The sequence below is a fragment of the Lithobates pipiens genome, unplaced genomic scaffold (genome assembly GCF_037356315.1).
Source record: "Lithobates pipiens isolate NorthernLeopardFrog02 unplaced genomic scaffold, aLitPip1_a1.2 Scaffold_23, whole genome shotgun sequence".
NCBI lineage: Eukaryota > Metazoa > Chordata > Amphibia > Anura > Ranidae > Lithobates > Lithobates pipiens.
In genome coordinates, this window is record NW_027507785.1 from 93,840,046 (window position 1) to 93,862,608 (window position 22,563).

Here is a 22,563-nt window from a genome sequence, read left to right on the forward strand (position 1 = left end):
CCCCGCTAGTGAAATTTTTACAGTAATCAGTGCATTTTTGTAGCACTGATCGCTGTATAAATGCCAATGGTCCCAAAAATGTGTCAAAAATGTCCGATGTGTCCGCCATAATGTCGCAGTCCAGATAAAAATCACAGATTGCCGCCATTACTAGTAAAAAAAAGAACCCATCAATCTACGCTTATTGCAATTTTTTTTTACCAAAAATATGTAGAAGAATACATATCAGCCTAAACTGTGAAAAAATTAGCTTTTTTTTAAAGAAATGGGGATATTTATTATAGCAAAAAGTACAAGATATTGGGGGTTATTTACTAAAGGAAAATCCACTTTGCACTGAAAGTGCACTTGGAAGAAAAGTCGCGGTAGATCCGAGGGGAATATGCGAGGGAAATAAAAAGAAGCATTTTAGCTTGCACATGATTGGATGATAAAAGCAGCAGAGCTTCCACTCATTTCATATCTACCCCTAATGCTGCGTACACACAACCAGACTTTTCATCAGACTAGGTCCGACGGTCTTCCCGACTGACTTTCGGCGGAGTTCCGACAGACTTTCCAAATGAACAGACTTGGCCACGCACAATCACTCCAAAGTCAGACGGATTTGAACGTAACCGGACTAGAATAAGGAAGTTCATAGCCAGTAGCCAATAGCTGCCCTAGCGTGAGTTTTTGTCCATCGGACTAGCATACACACAAATGGATTTCTCGATAGCAACTGGGTCCGGCGGAGTTCCGGCCGAAAAATTTGAAACATGTTCTGTTTCTAAAGTCCGCCGGATTTTTGGACAGCAAAGGTCCGATGAAGCCCACACACAATCGAATTGTCCGACGGATTCATTCTGTCGGACCTTTGCTGTCGAAAAGTCTGGTCGTGTCTACGTGGCATTAGATTTAGAGAGACTCCACTTCCAAGTGCACTTGCAGTGCAAAGTGGATTTGCCTTTCGTAAATAACCCCCATTGTGTTTTTTTCAAAATTGACGCTTTTTTTTGTTTTTTTGTGTAAAAACCGCACAGGTGATCAAATACCACCAAAAGAAAGCTCTATTTGTGGGAAAAAAAGAATCAATTTTGTTTGGGTGTCACAAGACCGCGCAATTGTCAGTTAAAGCGACACACAGTGCCGAATCACAAAAAATGGCCTGGTCATTCAGCAGCCAAATCTTCCGGGGCTGAAGTGGTTAAAAGTGGTTGTAAAGGCAGAAGGTTTTTTATCTTAATGCATTCTATGCATTAAGATAAAAAAAAAACTTCTGTGCACAGCAGCCCCCTTAGCCCCCCTAATACTTACCTGAGCCCCATCTCTATCCAGCGATGTCCACGAGTGCCTCTGCCTCCTTATTGGCTGAGACACAGCAGCGGTGCCATTGGTTCCTGCTGCTGTCAATCAAACTCCATTAGCCAATGAGGCGAGAGAAAGGGCTGGGCCGAACCGCGACTCCACGTCTGAGTGAATACATTTTGGATTTTTTTGATTGATTAGAATGTAGAAGTATTAGGGCCATGTAGCACTGGTATTTTTGAAGCAGCAGTCTTTTAGAGAAATTATTGTCAATTTCTAGGGGATCAAAAAATTTCTGACGGAAAAAGTTTGACAGCTGGATCTTTTCTGACAACAAAATCCGATCAGACTTTTTCCAATCGTATGTAGAGAATTCCGACGCACAAAGTGCCACGCATGCTCAGAAAAAATTTGGAGACGAAAGTTATTGGCTACTGACCTCTACGTAGTCCCGTGGTATGTTTTGTACGTCACCTCGTTCCGAACGATCAACTTTGTGCGACCGTGTGTATGCAAGACATGTTTCGGCCAAAATACGTCGGAAAAAATCAGACAGATTTTGTGGTCGGAATGTCCGACCACAAAATGTGTATGGGGCATACAGTTGCCATCAGAACAGGAGGTAAGGGGAAATCTTTCAGTAGGGAAAGTGTGCTTTGGTGTCAACTGTTCCCCCTCACTTTGTAGACATATCTTCTCATTGCCTGTTGCATCTCTGGGACAGGAAGTGAAGTGAAATCTCCCCAATAGGACACAAATAGCAAAAACTAAAATGAGAAAGGTTTTAAACCTCAAACCTTAAACTCAAAAACTAAATGCAAAACTAAAAAAGGAATTTGGCTGCACATACCCATTAAAGTGATACTAAACCCACACTCTTTAATTTATATTGTCCATTCTATTTCTGTATGTGGATGATGGCACTGTAATTATTTTAATTAAAAACAAACAAACATCTAAGTACCTTTTTCCGAATCGATATACAGCTGTCACATGACCTAGCCCTTTCCCAGCCTGTCTGCAGAGAAACAGAAGCAGGAAGAGCTTCTAGTCCTCTGCTTCTTGTCACATAGTTCAATATATAAAAACAAAAAATAATTTGTTTCAAATTGTCATACAAATATAAATTTTAAATACATTTTTTTATTTTTTTTGGCAATAACATGGTGTGGGCAGATTTCTGATGTTGGACAAGAAGGTCTGGCTTGCAGTATTCCTTCTAATTCATCCCAAAGGTGTTCTATTGGGTTGAGTTTAGGACTCTGTCCAATCCAGTCAAGTTCCTCCACCCCAAACTCGCTCATCCATGTCTTTATGGACCTTGCTTTATGTTCTGGTGCGCAGTCATGTGGGAACAGGAAGGGGCCATCCCCAAACTGTTTCCATAAAATTTGGAGCATGAAATTGTCCAACATGTCTTGGTATGCTGATGCCTTAAGTGTTCCCTTCACTGGAACTAAGGGGCCAAACCAAACCCCTGAAAAACAACCCCACACCATAATCCCCCCTCCACCAAATGATTTGGACCAGTGCACAAACAAGGTCCATAAAGACATGGGTGAGCGAGTTTAGGGTGGAGGAACTTGACTGGCCTGCACAGAGTGCTGACCTCAAACTGATAAAACACATTTGGGATGAATTAGAGCGGAGACTGCGAGCCAGGCCTTCTTGTCCAAAATCAGTGGCTGACCTCACAAATGCTCTTCTGGAAGAATGGTAAAACATTCCCATAGACACCCTCCTAAACTTTGTGGACAGCCTTCCCAGAAGAGTTGAAGCTGTTATAGCTGCAAAGGGTGGGCCAACTCAATATTGAACCCTACAGACTAAGACCGTGATGCCATTAAAGTTAATGTGCGTGTAAAGACAGCCGTCCTAATACTTTTGACAATATAGTGTATTTGCGATTTGCCATTTGCCATCCATTTCATATCTATAAACATATTTATTTTGTATAGCAATCCTGTATAACAAGAATGATTTAAAAAAAATCATCAGCAAAAGAACTGTGGTGTTACTGCAGCTCTTATTGTTATTTGTACATTATAGTATGTTCTTGCATGCCCCCTTCCTGTTTGCATGTTAGTTAATTAAGTCCTAGTGAGACACTGGCTTGCTCTCCATGTTCATAATTAGTTAACCACTTGCCGACCGCCGCACGACGATATACGTCGGCAGAATGGCACGGGCAGGCATATGGGCGTATATATAAGTCCCTGCCTGCCCGCGGGTGGGGGGCCCGATCGGGCCCCCCCCCCGGTGCCTGCGGCGGTCGGCATTCCTTCGAGAGCGATCCGGGATGAGGGGGCGGCCATTCATTCATGGCCACCCCCTCGCGATCGCTCTCGACGAATGGAAATCCCCCGTGACATCACTTCCTCTCCTGTAATGTAAACACAGGAGAGGAAGTGATGTATTCTCTCCTCCGTGTCGGTATTTTTCGTTCCGACACGGAGGAGAGCGGATCGGTGAGTTGCACCAACACTCTACACACACAGTAGAACATGCCAGGCACACTCACACCCCCCCTTTACCCCCCGATCACCCCCCCAATTACCCCTGCCCCCCAGTCACAGTGACACCAATGTCATTTTTTTTTTTTTTTTTTTTGCATTGGTGTCATTTGTGACTGTAATAACTGTTAGGGCAGTTAGAGTTAGCCCCCTTTAGTTCTAATGTGCCCCCCTAACCCCCCCAATAAAGGTTTAACCCCGTGATCACCCCCCGTCGCCAGTGTCACTAAGGCTGGGTTCACATTGCAGCGGTTTATGAGAACGAATGTGATTCGCACCGCACTGCAGTGCAAATCACATCCGATCTCTGTGCGATTCGAGTTCAGCCATTCGCCGCACCCGCCGCACCCGCCACACCCGCCGCACCCGCCACACCCGCCGCACCCGCCGCAAATTCGCACGGGACCCTTTTTTTGGCCCGCAGCAGAATCGGATCGCATGGGTGTTCACACCATGCGATCCGAGTTTGCAGATCGCACTGCGATATGCGAACTGATCTGGGGGTGTCAGTAACATTTCACTGACACTCCCAGCAGTTCGCATAGGGCAGTGTGAACTGCCGCCGGGAGGCATGCGATGCGGGAACCCGCCGCGGATTCGCTGCGTTTCCGCATCGCTCCAGTGTGAACCCAGCCTAATAAGCGATCATTTTTCTGATCGCCGTATTAGTGTCACAGGTGACGCTAGTTAGGCAGGTAGGTATTTAGGTTCACCGCAGCTTTTTATAGCGCCAGGGACCCCCATATACTACCGCATAAAGCCCCCTGATTGCCCCCTAGTTAACCCTTTCACCTGTGATCACCATATAACTGTTACAGGTGACGCTGGTTGGTTAGTTATTTTTTTATAGTTTCAGGGCACCCGCCATTTATTACCTAATAAAGGTTTAACCCCCTGATCACCCGGCGGGTGTCATTTGTGACTAATAACTGTTAGGGCAGTTAGGGTTAGCCCCCTTTAGTTCTAAGGTACCCCCCTAACCCCCCCAATAAAGGTTTAACCCCGTGATCACCCCCCGTCGCCAGTGTCACTAAGGCTGGGTTCACATTGCAGCGGTTTGAGAACGGATGTGATTCGCACCGCACTGCAGTGCAAATCACATCCGATCTCTGTGCGATTCGAGTTCAGCCATTCGCCGCACCCGCCACACCCGCCGCACCCGCCGCAAATTCGCACGGGACCCTTTTTTTGGCCCGCAGCAGAATCGGATCGCATGGGTGTTCACACCATGCGATCCGAGTTTGCAGATCGCACTGCGATATGCGAACTGATCTGGGGGTGTCAGTAACATTTCACTGACACTCCCAGCAGTTCGCATAGGGCAGTGTGAACTGCCGCCGGGAGGCATGCGATGCGGGAACCCGCCGCGCATTCGTGGCGTTCCCGCATCGCTCCAGTGTGAACCCAGCCTAATAAGCGATCGTTTTTCTGATCGCTGTATTAGTGTCACAGGTGACGCTAGTTAGGCAGGTAGGTATTTAGGTTCGCCGCAGCTTTTTATAGCGCCAGGGACCCCCATATACTACCGCATAAAGCCCCCTGATTGCCCCCTAGTTAACCCTTTCACCAGTGATCACCATATAACTGTTACAGGTGACGCTGGTTGGTTAGTTATTTTTTTATAGTTTCAGGGCACCCGCCATTTATTACCTAGTCTCACTAGTGTACCCCTAAATTTAGGGGTGTCTACTTTCCAAAATGGGGTCATTTGGGGGGGGTTTGTGCCATCTTGGCATTTTATGGCCTTCAAAACTGTAACGCCCTTAGAAAGCCTGAAGGCGGTGCTTGGTTTTCGGGGCCCCGTACGCGGCTAGGCTCCCAAAAAGTCCCACATATGTGGTATCCCCGTACTCAGGAGAAGCAGCAGAATTTATTTTGGGGTGTCATTTCACATATGCCCATGGCATGCGTGAGCAATATATCATTTAGTGACAACTTTGTGAAAAAAAAAAAAAAAAAAAAAAAGTTTGTAATTTTCCCGCAACTTGTGGCAAAATATAAAATATTCCATGGACTCAACATGCCTCTCAGCAAATAGCTTGGGGTGTCTACTTTCTAAAATGGGGTCATTTGTGGGGGTTTTGTGCCATCTTGGCATTTTATGGTCTTCAAAACTGTAATAGGTAGTGAGAAGTGAACTCAAAAATTTACGCCCTTAGAAAGCCTGAAGGCGGTGCTTGGTTTTCGGGGCCCCGTACGCGGCTAGGCTCCCAAAAAGTCCCACATATGTGGTATCCCCGTACTCAGGAGAAGCAGCAGAATTTATTTTGGGGTGTCATTTCACATATGCCCATGGCATGTGTGAGCAATATATCATTTAGTGACAACTTTGTGAAAAAAAAAAAAAAAAAAAAAGTTTGTAATTTTCCCGCAACTTGTGGCAAAATATAAAATATTCCATGGACTCAACATGCCTCTCAGCAAATAGCTTGGGGTGTCTACTTTCTAAAATGGGGTCATTTGTGGGGGTTTTGTGCCATCTTGGCATTTTATGGCCTTCAAAACTGTAATAGGTAGTGAGAAGTGAACTCAAAAATTTACGCCCTTAGAAAGCCTGAAGGCGGTGCTTGGTTTTCGGGGCCCCGTACACGGCTAGGCTCCCAAAAAGTCCCACATATGTGGTATCCCCGTACTCAGGAGAAGCAGCAGAATTTATTTTGGGGTGTCATTTCACATACGCCCATAGCATGTGTGAGCAATATATCATTTAGTGACAACTTTGTGTAAAAAAAAAAAAGAAATTTTTTTTTTGTCATTATTCAATCGCTTGAGGCAAAAAAATAAAATATTCAATGGGCTCAACATGCCTCTTATCAATTTCCTTAGGGGGTCTACTTTCCAAAATGGGGTCATTTGGGGGGGTTTTGTACTGCCCTGCCATTTTAGCACCTCAAGAAATGAGATAGGCAGTCGTAAACTAAAAGCTGCGTAAATTCCAGAAAACGTACCTTAGTTTGTAGATGTGACAACTTTTGCGCAAACCAATAAATATACAATTATTGACTTTTTTTTTACCAAAGACATGTGGCTGAATACATTTTGGCCTAAATGTATGACTAAAATTGAGTTTATTGGATTTTTCTAATAACAAAAAGTAGAAAATATCATTTTTTTTCAAAATTTGCGGTCTTTTTACGTTTATATCGCAAAAAATAAAAATCGCAGAGGCAATCAAATACCATCAAAAGAAAGCTCTATTTGTGGGAAGAAAAGGACGCAAATTTTGTTTGGGTACAACATTGCATGACCGCGCAATTACCAGTTAAAGCAGCGCAGTGCCAAAGTGTAAAAAGACCTCTGGTCATTTACCAGCAAAATGGTCCGGTCTGAAAGTGGTTAAGTTAGGGTTATAGAAAGTTAGGAGGCTTTTAGACCAAAAGCTTTTGTCACTTACAAGAAAAACCCAGAACAATGTCATCTGTAATACTGCCTGTGGATCCTGTTGAGTCTACAAGTCACCATACTCTCCATGCTCTGGGTCTCAGAAGGTATGTGTTTTGCATAAGGCAACGTTTGCAGCAGAACATTTTGCTATACATGGTTATTTTTATTTTATTTTTTTGAGGTGGAGTCCTGTTTTTATTGCAGTGTTGTTGTCAGATAGGTCACATATTGACTACCCTGTCAACTAAAGGTGTGGATCACAAGTCTGCCAGAACTATAAACCCTCTTGCATGTAAAATTATTCACATATATGATTTGCAATGTCTTTTTTTCTGCATACTTGAAGATCAACTTTAAAAGCTAAAGTTCCATTTAATTGCAACGGTTGGTTCAAATCCAGCAGCAAATAGAAAAGTTTAATGTTCTTGCTGACCTACTAAACATGGCTCATACAGCAAAATACTCCCATATCCACAAGGCAAGCAAAGGCTTAGCTTATCTACATAGGAACTGAAGTTATAAAAAGCGTTAAGCTCTTTAAGCAAATAATATTTCACTAAACCAAATTCAAAACAACAAATGGATAATTAAGCAGGGCACTTATGGCAAGTATTCAGGCTGCAATGCAGCGATTAACAATAAATAGAAAATGGCAGGGAAAAATAAAATTGTCATTCATCAGGAAAGGGATGTTAAACATTTTTCATACATATTTAGCAAATGGTTACAAAGTGTGAAAGTGGTTTTAACAGACAATTGAGGCTAGACATACACTGATAGATTTTGGAGCGAACCCCCCCTGCAGGTGGTGGCGCCATTGAACTTTTAATGCCATCAGCGCTGTTACTTCAGTTTAGGTCCCATTTTGCCAAGTATACTTGAAAATTATGCCAAGACCTTACCTAATCTGCAAGCAGCAAAGTTCTACTTTAATATTTAGAACTTATTCAATTATTTAAAAAGATGTTGGTCTCTATACATAATTAGCTATACCAGTATTGCTTATTCATATAAGAGAAATTACAACCATATAGGTTTGTAAAAGTAAGAACCCTTTAATAAAAAAATTTGGTGTGAGATGACAAATTATTGCCTTTTTTATTTAAAATGAAAATATTAACTCTGGAGACCATGATTTTTAATGCTTAATAAAATAAGGATTGCCTCTCTTCCAACCTTCTAGGCACTACAAGGTCACCAAGCATGTGAGCTTCTATCCCCCTAGTAAGAGGGCAGCAAGTGTGGCATGTTGATATTAGCTCACACAAGTCTTTCAACACTGAGATGGTATTTCAAAAATGCATTGAATCAATTCTGAGGGGCTAATGCTTTTTATATTTAGCCCCACCATTGTCCCAAGAAGTAATGATGTCATGGGCGGGTTCCATGGCTGGGGCACTTAGAAGATGACACTATAAAGGTCTACAAGGGCTTATTGCGCAGGTTCAGCCAGCAGTAAAGAGTATTTTGACTGAAAAGGGCACAATAAAGGAGAAGGGTGTGGTATTGAGGTAAGTAAGCAGCTGGGGTAGTGGTTTTAGTGTAGTTTAGCTCAGACCTAGGTAGGGCATATAAGTGCATTTTCTCTGAAATTACATTTAACTGACCAGTGGATCTATAATGGTTGTGCCTACCGCTGAAACGTGCCTCTATTTGTCTGGAAATAGACATCCAGATGCCAAGGTCATTGGCTATACTACAGGACGCCAATTCCCCATACAAGCGGTTGGATTTTTTCTACAACAAATGTTGGATGTGAGCTTGTTGGCGGAAAGTCCGACCATGTGTATGCTCCATCAAACATTTGTTGTTGGACTTTCCGCCAACAAATGTTGGCTAGCAGGTTCTCAAATTTTCCGCCAACAAATGTTTGTTGCCGGACTTTCCGATCGCATTTACACAAGTCTGTCTGACAAAAGTCCATGCATGCTCGGAATCAAGTATGAGTCGGAGATATAACTAGCATTCGTAATGGAGATTTCACATACGTCTTGTACGTCAATACGTTCATAATTATTGGCCAACATTTGTGTGACTGTGTGTATGCAAGACAGGTTGAAGCCAACATTCTTCGAACAAAAATCCACGGTTTTGTTGTCGTAAAGTCCGATCGTGTGTACGGGGCATAAGGCTTGCGCCCCTACAGTGGGTAAGAATGCATATAGACAGCCTTGTGTGCTGTCAAACCTCTTGTGTTAGGTAGAAAGTGTATTAGAAGCATCTTCTCTGACACACAAAGTAAAATAGCAGGAAGGCAAAATGTCTCTTTACTTATGGAATAAATACCCAATGTTACTAGTAAAGAAAAAGGGACACTAGAAAAAAAAAGTGGGAGGGAGCAAAGGGAGAGAAAACAGATAGGGAGAACGGGAAAGGAACATAAGCCCTTTTCACTGTGGTACTTCGCAAACCCTTACCTTTGCTGTGCTCAAAGGTATCCTGATATCCTAAGGAAAAAGGCCCCTTGAAACCCTCAAAACTTTTTTTTTTCTATTGTATTTTGCTTTATGCATAGATAATTGACCCTAAAATGGATAATATACTTTTTGAACTGGTGCTTTCTTCCTCTTTATTTTGGACCCTAGTAAACACCTGCAAAAAGCCCCCACGTGTAACAATCCTAACCCAAAAGCTGACACTCAAAGGTATGAATCCCTGATTTATGTAGATTTCTTGGATAATTTACTGAACCAGTGAAAAGGAATGTGTTTCCTGTGTGCCCCTTAGGTATCAATTTTAGTGCTTATTAAACCAGTCTGCGCTAAAACAGAATCAAGTATGAGATGTTGTAAAAAAACATGATTACTGTTGTTCTATTGAAGGATTACCATTTTGTTCAGTGTGGCTCCCGGGCGTCAAACAGGAGGACGCTGTATTATCTGTTTGATTCCAATTCCCTTTTCTACTGAAGGGTAACAGACAGCTTTGCAACATAATGTCCCTCCTCATTAGATCTTGCAGGAAAAAAATATTGAAATGCTCAGCGTACTGTAGGAATATATCAAATAAAATGCTCAAATTTGTTTTGTGTACAGAATTGTATCCAAAATGGCTTTCACGCACTATGAATTTTAATGAATCTGCTTTTTTTCTCCCCACTTATTGGAGAGCAGATGCTGATAGGTGACAGTGAAGAAATGATGACTTAATGGCGTGTTTTTTCCACTCCTGCACTTACAAGGAGATTCTTCTCATCAATTTTATTCCTGACTTTCCGTTCTTTGAAATGCATGTTCCGCTAAAGTAGAGATCAGTTGCACTCCTCAGTTTCCATTCGCATACATCTAACATAAACAAGGGCTCTGTGTAATGTTCCTGAGCTCGGGAGAGCGCTGTAGGTAACTGGTTGGGACGAAGAAACCGATGGACAATTTGGCTGCATTTGGAAATACTTTCACAGCTGTGATTCTGAATGGTATTCGGAGATATATCAAAAGCACAGAAAAATGAAATGTATTAAAGCACGATGAAAGGTGCTGAGGTATTTCTACAAATATCATGCAACTTTACAAAGCTCTCTGTTACAGAAGAACTCAACACTCTGGCTACAGGCACTTTAGGAATGTTCTGTCTGAAGGGTAAGGGTCCTGAAAGATGGACATTTTTTACAGAAACCCCACTCATTAAAAATAAAATTGTTTTTAAAGTTGAACTCCAGCTTAGGCCTTTTTCAATTTCATCTGAGAACCTCAGTCAGATTTAGTTTTTAATAGAGGGGTTTTCCTCTTCTGTACCCATCTCTTAAACAGCAAAAAAAAATCCTTAGTGGACTTGTAGATGGGAAGCTCTGAAACCAAACATTGTATTGTGTTTCTCTTAAAGCCCATCTCCAAGGCAAAATTGAACCCTCCTACCCCCTGCCTCTCACCCAAATATCTTTAAAAACACTTTTTGGAGCAGGGACATACTCACCCAAGTCCACTGCCCTTGTTCCTTTGTCAGAGCTGGTTCCAGGTGCAGTGGATTGGGGATCCAACGATGCAGGTGTACCTGTCTGCTGTCCCCACCAGCCCCCTTTTACTGACTCTACTCTACTCTTCTGACATGTCCTTAACACTGGATGGCCAATAGAAACTGTCCACATCACACAGGCAGTGTGGACACCCAAAGAAGGACCCCGTCTCTCGTACACAGAAAAAAGGAGAAGACTTGGGACCAGAATGTTACATGGCCATAGGTGAGGGTTATCAAAAGAGCATTTAGTAAAAGAGTATTTACAATTTTTTAAAGCTTTATATTTAGGGGGGTTGAGGGAGGGGGCGAAAGGTGTCTGTGAGGGCAACCCAGAACTCAGGTTTAATGAAGGAAAAATTTGAAGGGGATTAAAATATCCTACTGGTAAGAAAGCTCCAAAAAGACCTCCAAGAGTACCACAGTAAGTCCTTTGGGTATAAGTCCACAGTAAAGAGGACTTGAACACCACATTAATTGCTTAGAGTCCAAGCAAATGTAACATTTTCTGAACCCAATGATAATTTATATGGCGCAGCGCTACTGAGCAATTACACACTAAAATGATGTGTTAATGAATACTTCTGTGTTCAAATAGATAAACAAAAATATATATAAAAAGTATAAAATATAAAGTCTATTTAGTGTATTTAAATCCACCGCCGTGCTCCTCTATACTCTTCTTATACAGATGCCACCACCACCACCAGGTGATTTGTACGCTCACCTCACTGTTAATCACAGGCTTTTCATTACAACTCCCACTAATCCTTCTGGGATGGATGCCTTTCTTCCCTCCTGGGATCTAGTACTCCCTTCTGACCGAATATTCCTCACACGAACCACAATGAATATTCGGTTTCTTAATTTTTAAAATTTGTATGTATCAAATGTCCAAATTACAGTTCAACTTAATAAAAAGGGTGCTTCTCACTATAGGTGCTGTTATAGGGGCTTGTGTATGTGGACGGAGGTGGGGGTGGGTCTAGGGATGGCATCTTTCCCTGTCCCCCATTCCAAATCCCAAGTCCCTATTACTGTTCTTGTGCTCCCCCCCCCCTTTTTTTTCTCTCTTCTCCTTCTATCCTCCTTTTATTTGTCCACCTTCTTCTATGGATGGATATGCTGCCCTCTTACCTTAGAATGTCCGCATGGGGGTAGTCCCGTGGGTTCCCCCCCCCACCTCCTTTTCCCCCTGATGTCCTCTTATTCAGGTGGTTGTAAGGACCATTGGAAAGGGTATGGGTGGCTCATTTCTGGGTTTTTGGGGATACCACCACTTTGCATTTGCTACTGTTCAGATTTTTTTTTGCTTTATACGTTTACCAGTTTCTCATGTTCTGCAATATCCGGGTACATGTTTTTAAGATTTGGCTTCTTTGAATAATGTAAGTTATGTATTTGTGTCCTATACATTCTCTCTTGCTTTGTCCATGGAAATCATGTTGTCCTATGCTGTACCTACTTCTGGCTGCATAAGCTTGGAATTTTAAATTCTTCTTCATTCAATAAACTGTTTATGAAACTAAAAAGGGTGCACCTCTTTGTTGCTATATTTAAAGGGAATTTCTAGACAAAAAGCCATTATCACAGTGGTCTGCTATGTGTTCCCTCTTACAGATGAAAGGTTTTACCTAAACCTGTACACAACAAGGTACCTGCTGCTGATATCTGGTAGCGCAGATTGAACAATACAGTGAGTTTCTGTGGTTAATTATTGTATTTCCATGGTTAGATGTACGACAATGACAATTTATTTTTTCCCTGACGTTTTTTTATTTACTAATCACTGCATTGCAGCCTGAATACTTGCCATAAGTGCCCTGCTTAAACATCCACCAATCACTGTGAACCATAAGGATTGTAAGAGATGGAAACTCTTTTATGTTACTATAGGGAGAGGTCTCATACAAAGAGAAGATTTCCATTTTCTTCAAAATCCCCAATAATATTAGTCAATATTTTATAATACTGTTGATAAGCAGTATTTGCACATGAACACTTTGTATCAATTACATTTTTTTACAAAGTAATTACATTTTTTAAACCCTTTATTTGAAATATAAAATATAAGCATAACTATTAATCATAAATAAACCCACAAATAAAGTCTGTGTTCAGCTTAGGAAACACAATGAGGCGAAAACACTTCTAATGTTTTTTTTTCTCGAGGAGCAATGTGGCAGAAAAGCTATTATCTTGATGTAAAACACTGAACAGTGCTTTTTAACCAAGGAAATACATTGTTCAAAATAAATAAATAAAACAGGTTGTTTACTCCCCATTACATTGATACTCTAACTTTTATAGCTTCTTGAGGTAGATATCAACCTTTAACACATCAAAATGTCATGTTAGCTCTCCCTCTGGGTCTTTCTACAGAAGACTCCTTTCTTATATTTCTTAAACAGCTAACTGGATGATAAAGAGGGTGGCAAGGGAAAAAAATGTGATAAATAATGGTCCCAATCAAGACACATTTCTTAAAGAGACCATGTCAAGACTCATAAAAGTGCACGGAAAACCGTAGAAAAATTAGGTATTTTAAGTACTTACTTGCAGTATTTATTGTTTCCGTAAATTATTTTTTATTCACTTAAATTTGCGTTTTGAACTAGGGAATTGTCACTCTATAAAGTGTGATATCCCAAACAAAGCCTCCTCCCTCCTTGCACCTCATAGCCCCACTTCTATTAAGCCTAGTACAAATGATCAGAAAATTGGATGAAAAATACAGCTTTATGTAGGAGAACTGATCACGATAGTTCAAAATTATCCAAAGGGACAAACACGAAAATTTTTCACGTACAATATCAGACCGCACGATTTTTGTTTAATCAGTACAGTATTCGTCAGAATAAAATCAGAAGAGCAAGACCAAGCATGCTGGGAAACGAAAAAGAATACATTACAATACAATACAACACATTACATCACTTCCAAAGTTGTATTCTGTCGTACAACAATTTTCGTATGTTTAATAACCTCTTCATTTTGGATATGAGAGTAGCATGCAAAAAAAAAAAACAGACAATTATTGGGCTGGTATTCTCATTGTGTGCACAATGCTTTAGGAATGCCTGGTTACTCTATGTGCTGAAAGGCATCTTAAAATGGTTGTAAACCACTGGTGCTTACAAACAATTAAAAAAAAAGAATCCTGTAAGGAAATGTCATAATGTACTAGTATGCATTGCATACTAGCACATTATGAGAAACTTACCTTAGAACAAAGCCCTCCCATGCCGCAATGTCACCTCTGAGGTGGCTGACATCTTTCTCCAGTCTTCCTTCCTACATGAGTGGCCGGGGGGGGGCGCGATGACGTCACGTGGGAGGCACCGTTTCCGGCACAGGCTCTGAAGGTCCGGTACTGTAAGCCGATAGTGTCATTGGCTGTATGCACTCTGAATATCTCCTAAACAGTGCACGTTTAGGAGATATTTACAGTACCTACAAGTAAGTCTTATTATAGGCTTACCTGTAGGTACAAGTGGTTGTACAGAGTTTACTACCACTTTAAAGACTGACAGTAACAAGTGAATATTACACTTTAAGTACCCTATACTTATACTTATACATATAAAAATAAATAAAATGGAAAAGAAAAAAAAATCCCAAAATACCACCTAAGAAACAAAAGCCCAAAAAGACTTTAGTAAAAAAAAAAAAAAAAAAGACTCTAGCAACATAAAATAAAAAACAATCTAAAAATAAATGAAAGCTAAAAAAAAAAAAAACCCTCTAAAATAATAGCCCATTTTTAAGAGAAGCCTTGCAAAGCCAAGCAAAAAAAAAAAAAAGTTTATTCTGGATGGGACAGCAACTAAAAGGACTGCTGACCTCAAATTAATCACAAAATAAAATTAAACACAAAAAAGCCCTCAATAGTAAGAATAAAAAATAGACAGTGGTTGATTGCCCAAAAGGAGTTACAGTACAGCTTCCGGATTCTAATCTTTCCATATGCAGTTTGTCAGCATTTCCTATCCTTTTCCTACAGCAGCTTCCAGTTCATGGATACGATGGCTGCTCTGTGCCCCCTTTTATAGTGAGCAGAATTGCTCATCCACATGACCCTCATTGGCCCTCCTAGGCCTGCTGGCTATAGTTCAACAGCCCTGAGGCACATGTTGTTGTTTTTAAAATGTGCAAATCTGCACAAAAATTCACAGGTATCACAAATCTTGACCCTGCAGGATTGATCTCGAAGGTTCAAACTCAGGTAGCATTGAACCCAAACCTCATCTCTGCTTCTATGTAGATGTCAAGGGAGGAGTGAAGGAGAATGTAAGCAGTGTCCAGCACCAGTCTCTTTTCGATTTAAAGTGAAACTAAAGTAAAAAAAAAATGCTAAGAGGTATAACATTTTGGTAGAATAGACTTTGGGGGTGATTTACGAAAGCCGTGCACCATCAGTAGAGGTGCACGGTGAGGCGCAACGCACATTTTCATATTTACCAAATTGTGCGGCAGTAACAGAGCGTGAATTCCCCATTTACTATAGAAATCTCGGTGCACGGGAGAATGCAATCTGTGCGCCACTATGGACATGGCGCACGGCATCTCCAAATCAATATTGACAGAAGATGGAGGTGCTGATATTATGGGGTGATGTGAGGAAGTTTACTAACAACTGCCCAAGTAACACATATGTCCAAAATATAATGAGAAAGTAACTTTTTCAGAGAAAGCCTGCTGTGCCTGCAAGTACGTTTAGAACGTAGAGCGTGAGATCAATGTAAACGGTGCACATGCACCAGTGGCTGTTGCACTTGTTCACATGCTTTGTTCACTACGTGGCCAAAATCATAGTAAATGTTAAGCAACGTGCATTGCATGGGTTGAACAGGCGCACTTCTAAACTTGACAATTTTTTTTTACACTGGTTCAGTGTTCACCTTTATGTATTTTTTTAAAGAGATTTGCACACAGGTCATGTTAGCATGTTACATTGCCAACATGTGACATGAACCTTGTTAAAATTATGTAAAAAGACTCTGGCTCCTCTAGTGCCTCCTAAAAGGACATTTAACCTGATTTCCTTAGGCTAGCTTTTGCTTTTAAAAGGGAACTCCACACTCCATTCTCCAATGCTCTTGTCTCCCCCCTCTAACCCCTTGGATTTCCATGGGCTAGCTTTTGCTTTTAAAGGGGAACTCCACATTCCACTCTATTCTCAAAAGGCTGTAAGCTGCCTTTACCAATCCAAACCACATCGTTCTTCAGCGCATACAACAGGGCCAGCTAGGAAAGGGGGCGAGAAGAGCGATCGCCCAACCCCCTCCATACAAGGCCACATGCACTCAACATAGCTGGCTACCTTTGGGGCCATGTTGGCCTCATCCCAACCACAAAGCACCTTGTACCCACTAGTTTAAAGGGGTTTTCCACATTCCGTAAAGCCCCCTGTCTGCAGCCCCCACAACCAAACCCTAGGGTTGTGTGGAAGAGGCCCTTATCCCCCTGAATATGAGATTGAGTTGGTTGACTTTTGGGGTACCTGAGCCCCTCCTGCCCCCAAGCATCCAGCCCCTTTCATGGGCAGGCATGCTGTGCCTTTGGCTAGGGGTTTGCTAGTGTGTGGGAGGGGCACAATATTTTTTTAGTTTTGGGTGGGATTTTTTGGTTGTCCTTATAGAGTTTGTAACGCATGGATTTTCTCTTTGTATTTGGTTTGTTATGTCTTTGCAAAACAGATGTTTTAGAGCAAGTATTTTTTACTTCCACTTTTGTTTTTGTTGTTTTGGGGAGGGGGGATATTTTTCACTGACATATTCTTGATGTTGTCAATCTGTGCTGTTTGTAGGTTGTTAGTTTCACTTTGATTTAATTGTCTGTGTTGCATTATTTAACAAAATCTTCCTCAAGCTGTTGTGACTACTAAATGTTTAAATCCTTAAGAGACTGCCCGTTTGTGGGCACAGTCCTTTTAACTCATGTTCATTTCCTCTGCAAAATGGTCAGACCTCAAAACCATATTCTGTTACTGTCTCAAATTAACATACATGTGTTTTTTGCTTTCCTTGCTCTTTTCCAAGTCCTGTTTTCTTGACCAATAAAATTTGAAGCAATTATTTTATGTTTTATGTGTTTTGTTAATAATTTGTTTTGCAGATGCATGCTCAATCCAAGTAATGCCTTGTACACTCTCTCCCTCCCCCTAAACAATTTTCATGCAATAAATTTCCCAGCTGCAGCTTAACTAGGCTGATTGGCAAAAAAACAAAACAAAAAGGTGTGATTTGTCTAAAAGCTACTTCCCTGGTGCCTTCATGCTAGAACATGCATGGATTGTGTGTATGCTGACATAGATAGGCACCAGGAAAGGAGAATTACAGAGAGGTAAGTATTTCAATTTTCCATTTTAGCGCAGTGGTTCTCAGACTCGGTCCTCAAGTACCCCCAGCAGGACATGTTTTGGGAATTTATCTTAGCTAAATAGCTGTCCAAATTACCAAAGCCACTCTGATTTAACCACTTGACCACTGGGCACTTAAACACCTTAATAACCAGACCAATTTTCAGCTTCGGTGCTCTCACATTTTGAATGACAATTACTCAGTCATGCAACACTGGACCTATATGAAATTTTTGTCCTTTTTTTCACACAAATGGAGCTTTCTTTTGGTGGTATTTAATCACCACTCGGTTTTTTATTTTTTGTGCTATAAAAGAAAAAATACAGAAAATTCTGTAAAAAAATGAATTTTTCTTTGTTTCTGTTATAAAATTTAGCAGATTCGTAATTTTTTCTTCATAAATTTTGGCCAAAATTTATACTACTACATATCTTTGGTAAAAATAAGTACAAATTGGTGGATTTTATTTGGTCTTTGTGAAAGTTATAGAGTCCACAAGCTATGGTGCCAATATCTGAAAATTGATCACACCTGAAGTACTGACGGCCTATCTCATTTCTTGAGACCCTAACATGCCAGAAAAGTACAAATACCCCCCAAATGCCCCCTTTTTGGAAAGAAGACATTCCAAGGTATTTAGTAAGAGGCATGGTGAGTTTTTTGAAGTTGTCATTTTTTCCCACAATTCTTTGCAAACTTAAGATTTTTTTTACTTTTGTTTTTCACAAAATTGGCATATTATCAGTTTATTTCTCACACACAGCATATGAATACCACAAATGACACCCCAAAACACATTCTGCTATTACTCCCGAGTATGGCGATACCACATGTGTGAGACTTTTACACAGCGTGGCCACATACAGAGGCCCAACATGCAGGGAGCGCCATCAGGCGTTCTGGAGCACCCAGGACAATTCTGACATTTCTCTCCTACATGTAAAAATCATCATTTATTTGCTAGAAAATTACATAGAATCCCAAAACATTATATATGTTTTTTTAGCAAACACCCTGGAGAATACAATGGTGGTCGTTGCAACTTTTTATCTCGCACGTTATTTGCGCAGCAATTTTTCGAATGCATTTTTTTTGGAAAAAAAACAGTTTTGTGCTTAAAAAAAAAAAACACAGTAAAGTTAGCCCAATTTTTGCATAATGTGAAAGATGAAGTTACGCTGAGTAAATAGATACCTAACATGTCACTCTTCAAAATTACACACGCTCGTGGAATGGCGCCAAACGTCGCTACTTAAAAATCCCCATAGGCGACGATTTAATTTTTTTTTACTGGTTATATGTTTTGAGTTACAGAGGAGGTCTAGGGCTAAAATTATTGCTCTCACTCTAACGTTCGCAGCGATACCTCACATGTGTGGTTTGAACACCGTTTTCATATGTGGGTCGGGACTTACGTATGCGTTCGCTTCTGCATGCGAGCACATGGGGACAGGGGCGCTTTAAAAAAAATTTTTTTTTTTATTGTTCATTTTACTTTATTTATTTTAGTTTGACATTTTTTTCCCCAAAAATATTTTTTTTTATCACTTTTATTCCTATTACAAGGAATGTAAACATCCCTTGTAATAGGAATATGGCATGACAGGTCCTTTTTACAGTGAGATATGGGGTCAATAACACCCCGCATCTCACCTCTAGGCTGGGAAGCCTGAAAAAAATAAATAAATAAATAAAAAGATTCTGGCTTTGATCGTATTGGCGGGTCGGTAGAAGCACCGGAGGGCGGCGGGAGGGGGGGGGGATGTCTATGGCTGGGTATTGCAGGGTATCACTGACTATGGCTGGGTATGGCTGGGTATCTCTGAGTATGGCTGGGTATCTCAGAGTATGGCGTTGCAGAGTATTGCGTTGCAGAGCATTCCAGGATATTGGCGGGTGTTGCAGAGCATTGCAGAGTGTTGCAGGGTATTGGCGGGTGTTGCAGAGCATTGCAGAGTGTTGCAGGGTATTGGCGGGTGTTGCAGAGCATTGCAGAGTGTTGCAGAGCTTTGCAGAGTGTTGCAAGGTATTGGCGGGTGTTGCAGAGCATTGCAGGGTATTGCAGAGTGTTGCAGGGTATTGCAGAGTGTTGCAGAGTATTGCAGAGTATTGCAGGGTATTGCAGGGTATTGCAGGGTGTTGCAGAGTGTTGCAGAGTAATGCAGAGTGTTTCAGAGTAATGCAGAGTATTGCAGAGTATTGCAGAGTAATGCAGAGTAATGCAGAGTATTGCAGAGTAATGCAGAGTATTGCAGAGTATTGCAGAGTAATGCAGAGTAATGCAGAGTATTGCAGAGTAATGCAGAGTATTGCAGAGTATTAGCTGGCATTGCAGGGTATTGCAGAGTAATGGCAGGGAATTGAGGGGTTACATTTCGGTGAGCAGCGATGTGGGCACTGCAGATGCAGCCCACATCGCTGCTGACACCGATCTCTTCCCCCTCCGCTGTACCGATCGGTACAGAGAGGTTTTGTTTACATGTGATCACTCCGTCATTTGACGGAGCGATCACGTGGTAAACGGCCGCGATGAGCGGCCGTTTACCGTGATCCGTGATGCGCCGGGTCCACAGGACGGATGCTCTCGAGTGCGCGCCCCAGGGGGCGCGCGAGAGCGGAATTCTGGGAGGACGTCATATGACGGCCTCCCAGAGTTAAACAACCGCCCTGTAGCCGTCATTCGGCTATGGGCCGGTTGTTAAGTGGTTAAAGCACCTGTGCAAGATGAAGGTAAAATTGCAAACATGGCCTGTTGGGGGTACTTGAGGACAGGGTTGAGAACCACTGATTTGGAGCACTGAGCTAAAATCTAGACAATCCTATTCTAATTGTGAGCATTTGAGGGAAACCAAGTGAGTGTTAGAACGCCTACTTGTCTTTTTTAGGTTGAGCTTTGTGTCCCTTTTCTGAAAATTGTCTTCACTTCCTGTCACATAACCAAATAGGAAGGGTAAAACCTTACCAATGTCTTTCCTTGGGGACATACAGGTCAGTCTAACTAGTGTCTCCATTAAGCAAATTGCAATAGCACTTTGTTGCGTACACCAAAAATTATTTGGTATTTTGGGGGTTATTAAAGGCATATCCATTGTCCAAAACAAATGTATTGGCTGTAAATCTGAGGAGAAGCACTGGTGATTTTATCATCCAATCATGTAGAAGCAAAGATGCTGTTTTTTTATTTTCCTTGCATGTCCTCCTCAGATCTCCAGCAACTGCACTTCCAAGTGCACATGTAGTGCAAAGTGGATTTGCCTTTAGTAAATATACCCCAAAGTCCAAGATACCTAATAATTTGGGGTGTACACAGCAAAATGGTAAAGTGCAATTTCCCTAATGGGCAAACTATCTAGATGGACCTGTGTGTCCCCAAGGAAAGACATTGGTAGGGTTTTACCCTCACTTCCTGTTTGGCTATGTGACAGGAAGTAAATACATGTGAAGGAGAAACTGGCAAAATTCGGGAGGTGTCTTCAACCTATCAGCGGTGCAGTCATCCCAGAAAACTGACAAGACTTCTAATCCCTCTGCACTCTGTGCCCAAGCAAAAATAAGAAAGGATTTCACTTAGTTTAAGTTTGCAAAGACACATTCCTTCAACTGTGATGCATGTCAATGGCCCATTTAGACCTTATTAATAGAAAGCACCAGTTGCCTTTCACTAGAAACATTTGTTAGTCCAGTCCTGGAAATCTGCATCTGCTTTACTATTAATTTCCATAAAAATTGGGTTCCTGCAGCTAGATGCGACAAATGCATCTAGATGCGTGACCGCTGTCTATGTAAGATGCGCAACTGCTGTGTGCGCGGAGGTATGTAGCCACGGTGCATATCTGGTTCCCGGAAGCGGTGGCCAGCACACAGAAGTAACATCACGCCCCTCCAGGAAGTTGCTTGTACTGCTGCCAATTTCTTCCCACCACTATGCCCCATTCACTGTTCTCTGAGGAAGAGATGATACTTATTTGCAAATTAGGATCATTTTTTATTTATTTTTTACATGGGGTGGTGTTTGTGTGGGTCATGTGTGTATATGTAAATGATTTAGCCTCAAAACACACACCTACTTCCTGTGTACAGATTCACTTCCGGGCCAATGTATATTGCTTCCTACTTCAGTGTGTGTGTATATATATCTAAATCTATATATATCTATAGATGTAGGTTCTTGCTTCCACCAGCAGAGAGAAGTTGTGTAGATGCCACACTCCCAATTCTGGAGGCATAATTATGGTCTAGCATAGAGGTCTTCAAACTATGGCCCACCTGTTGTTTAGGAACTACAATTCCCATCATGCCTAGTCATGTCTGTGAATGTCAGAGTTTTACAATGCCTCGTGGGATGTGTAGTTCCGCAACAGCTGGAGAGTCGTAGTTTGAAGATTCCTGATCACTCTAGCATGTCTTGAAAAAAGGTGATTTCTCATGTGCCTTGTATAATGCCCAAGAAATATCGTTAGGCCATGGCACATTTACATTCCAAATTTGGTACTTAAGATGGTCATGTACTATGCAATCTGATTGGCCAATCTCTGTACAACTCGATATTTAGACAAAATAGGTAATAGGAAGACGCACTTGAACAATTAGTTGAAATTATAGGAAATCAAACAGGCTCTTTCACTGAATCTAATTTATTTAAGATCTAACTGATTGCAGTGTATGGTCACCTTTAAATATCACAATATGAAAATATTAATTTATTGTGTTTAGAAAAACTTCTCTGTTCTTTGTAATGTATTGAAAGATTTGGGTAAAAAACAAAACAAAAAAAAAACACATAAGATATATTAGAAGTGATAGGAATGAGATCATCAAAGGGGTTAAATAATTGAGTACACCTACTAATTGCCTAATGAGACACATCAAAAGAGATGAAATTAACCAATTGTATTGGGCGGGCGCAATTATCAATGAGAAACCGCACTTACCCTAGCAACAGTTGCAGTTTACATATGCGGGTATTTATTATCGTTATTTGCGCTTCAATGTGCGCCGGTTCGTACGTTCCATTAATGACTTTTCCGACGCACCAATTAATGTATGAACTGGTTTAGTGCCTTCTT

The 22,563-nt window shown here is 41.3% G+C and overlaps 1 protein-coding gene across 2 annotated transcripts in view; it reads right to left on the reverse strand.

The window, feature by feature from the left end:
• Positions 1 to 22,563, reverse strand: part of CACNA2D3 (calcium voltage-gated channel auxiliary subunit alpha2delta 3) — a 1,440,485-nt gene that overhangs the window by 746,872 nt on the left and 671,050 nt on the right. The window lies entirely within an intron of this gene.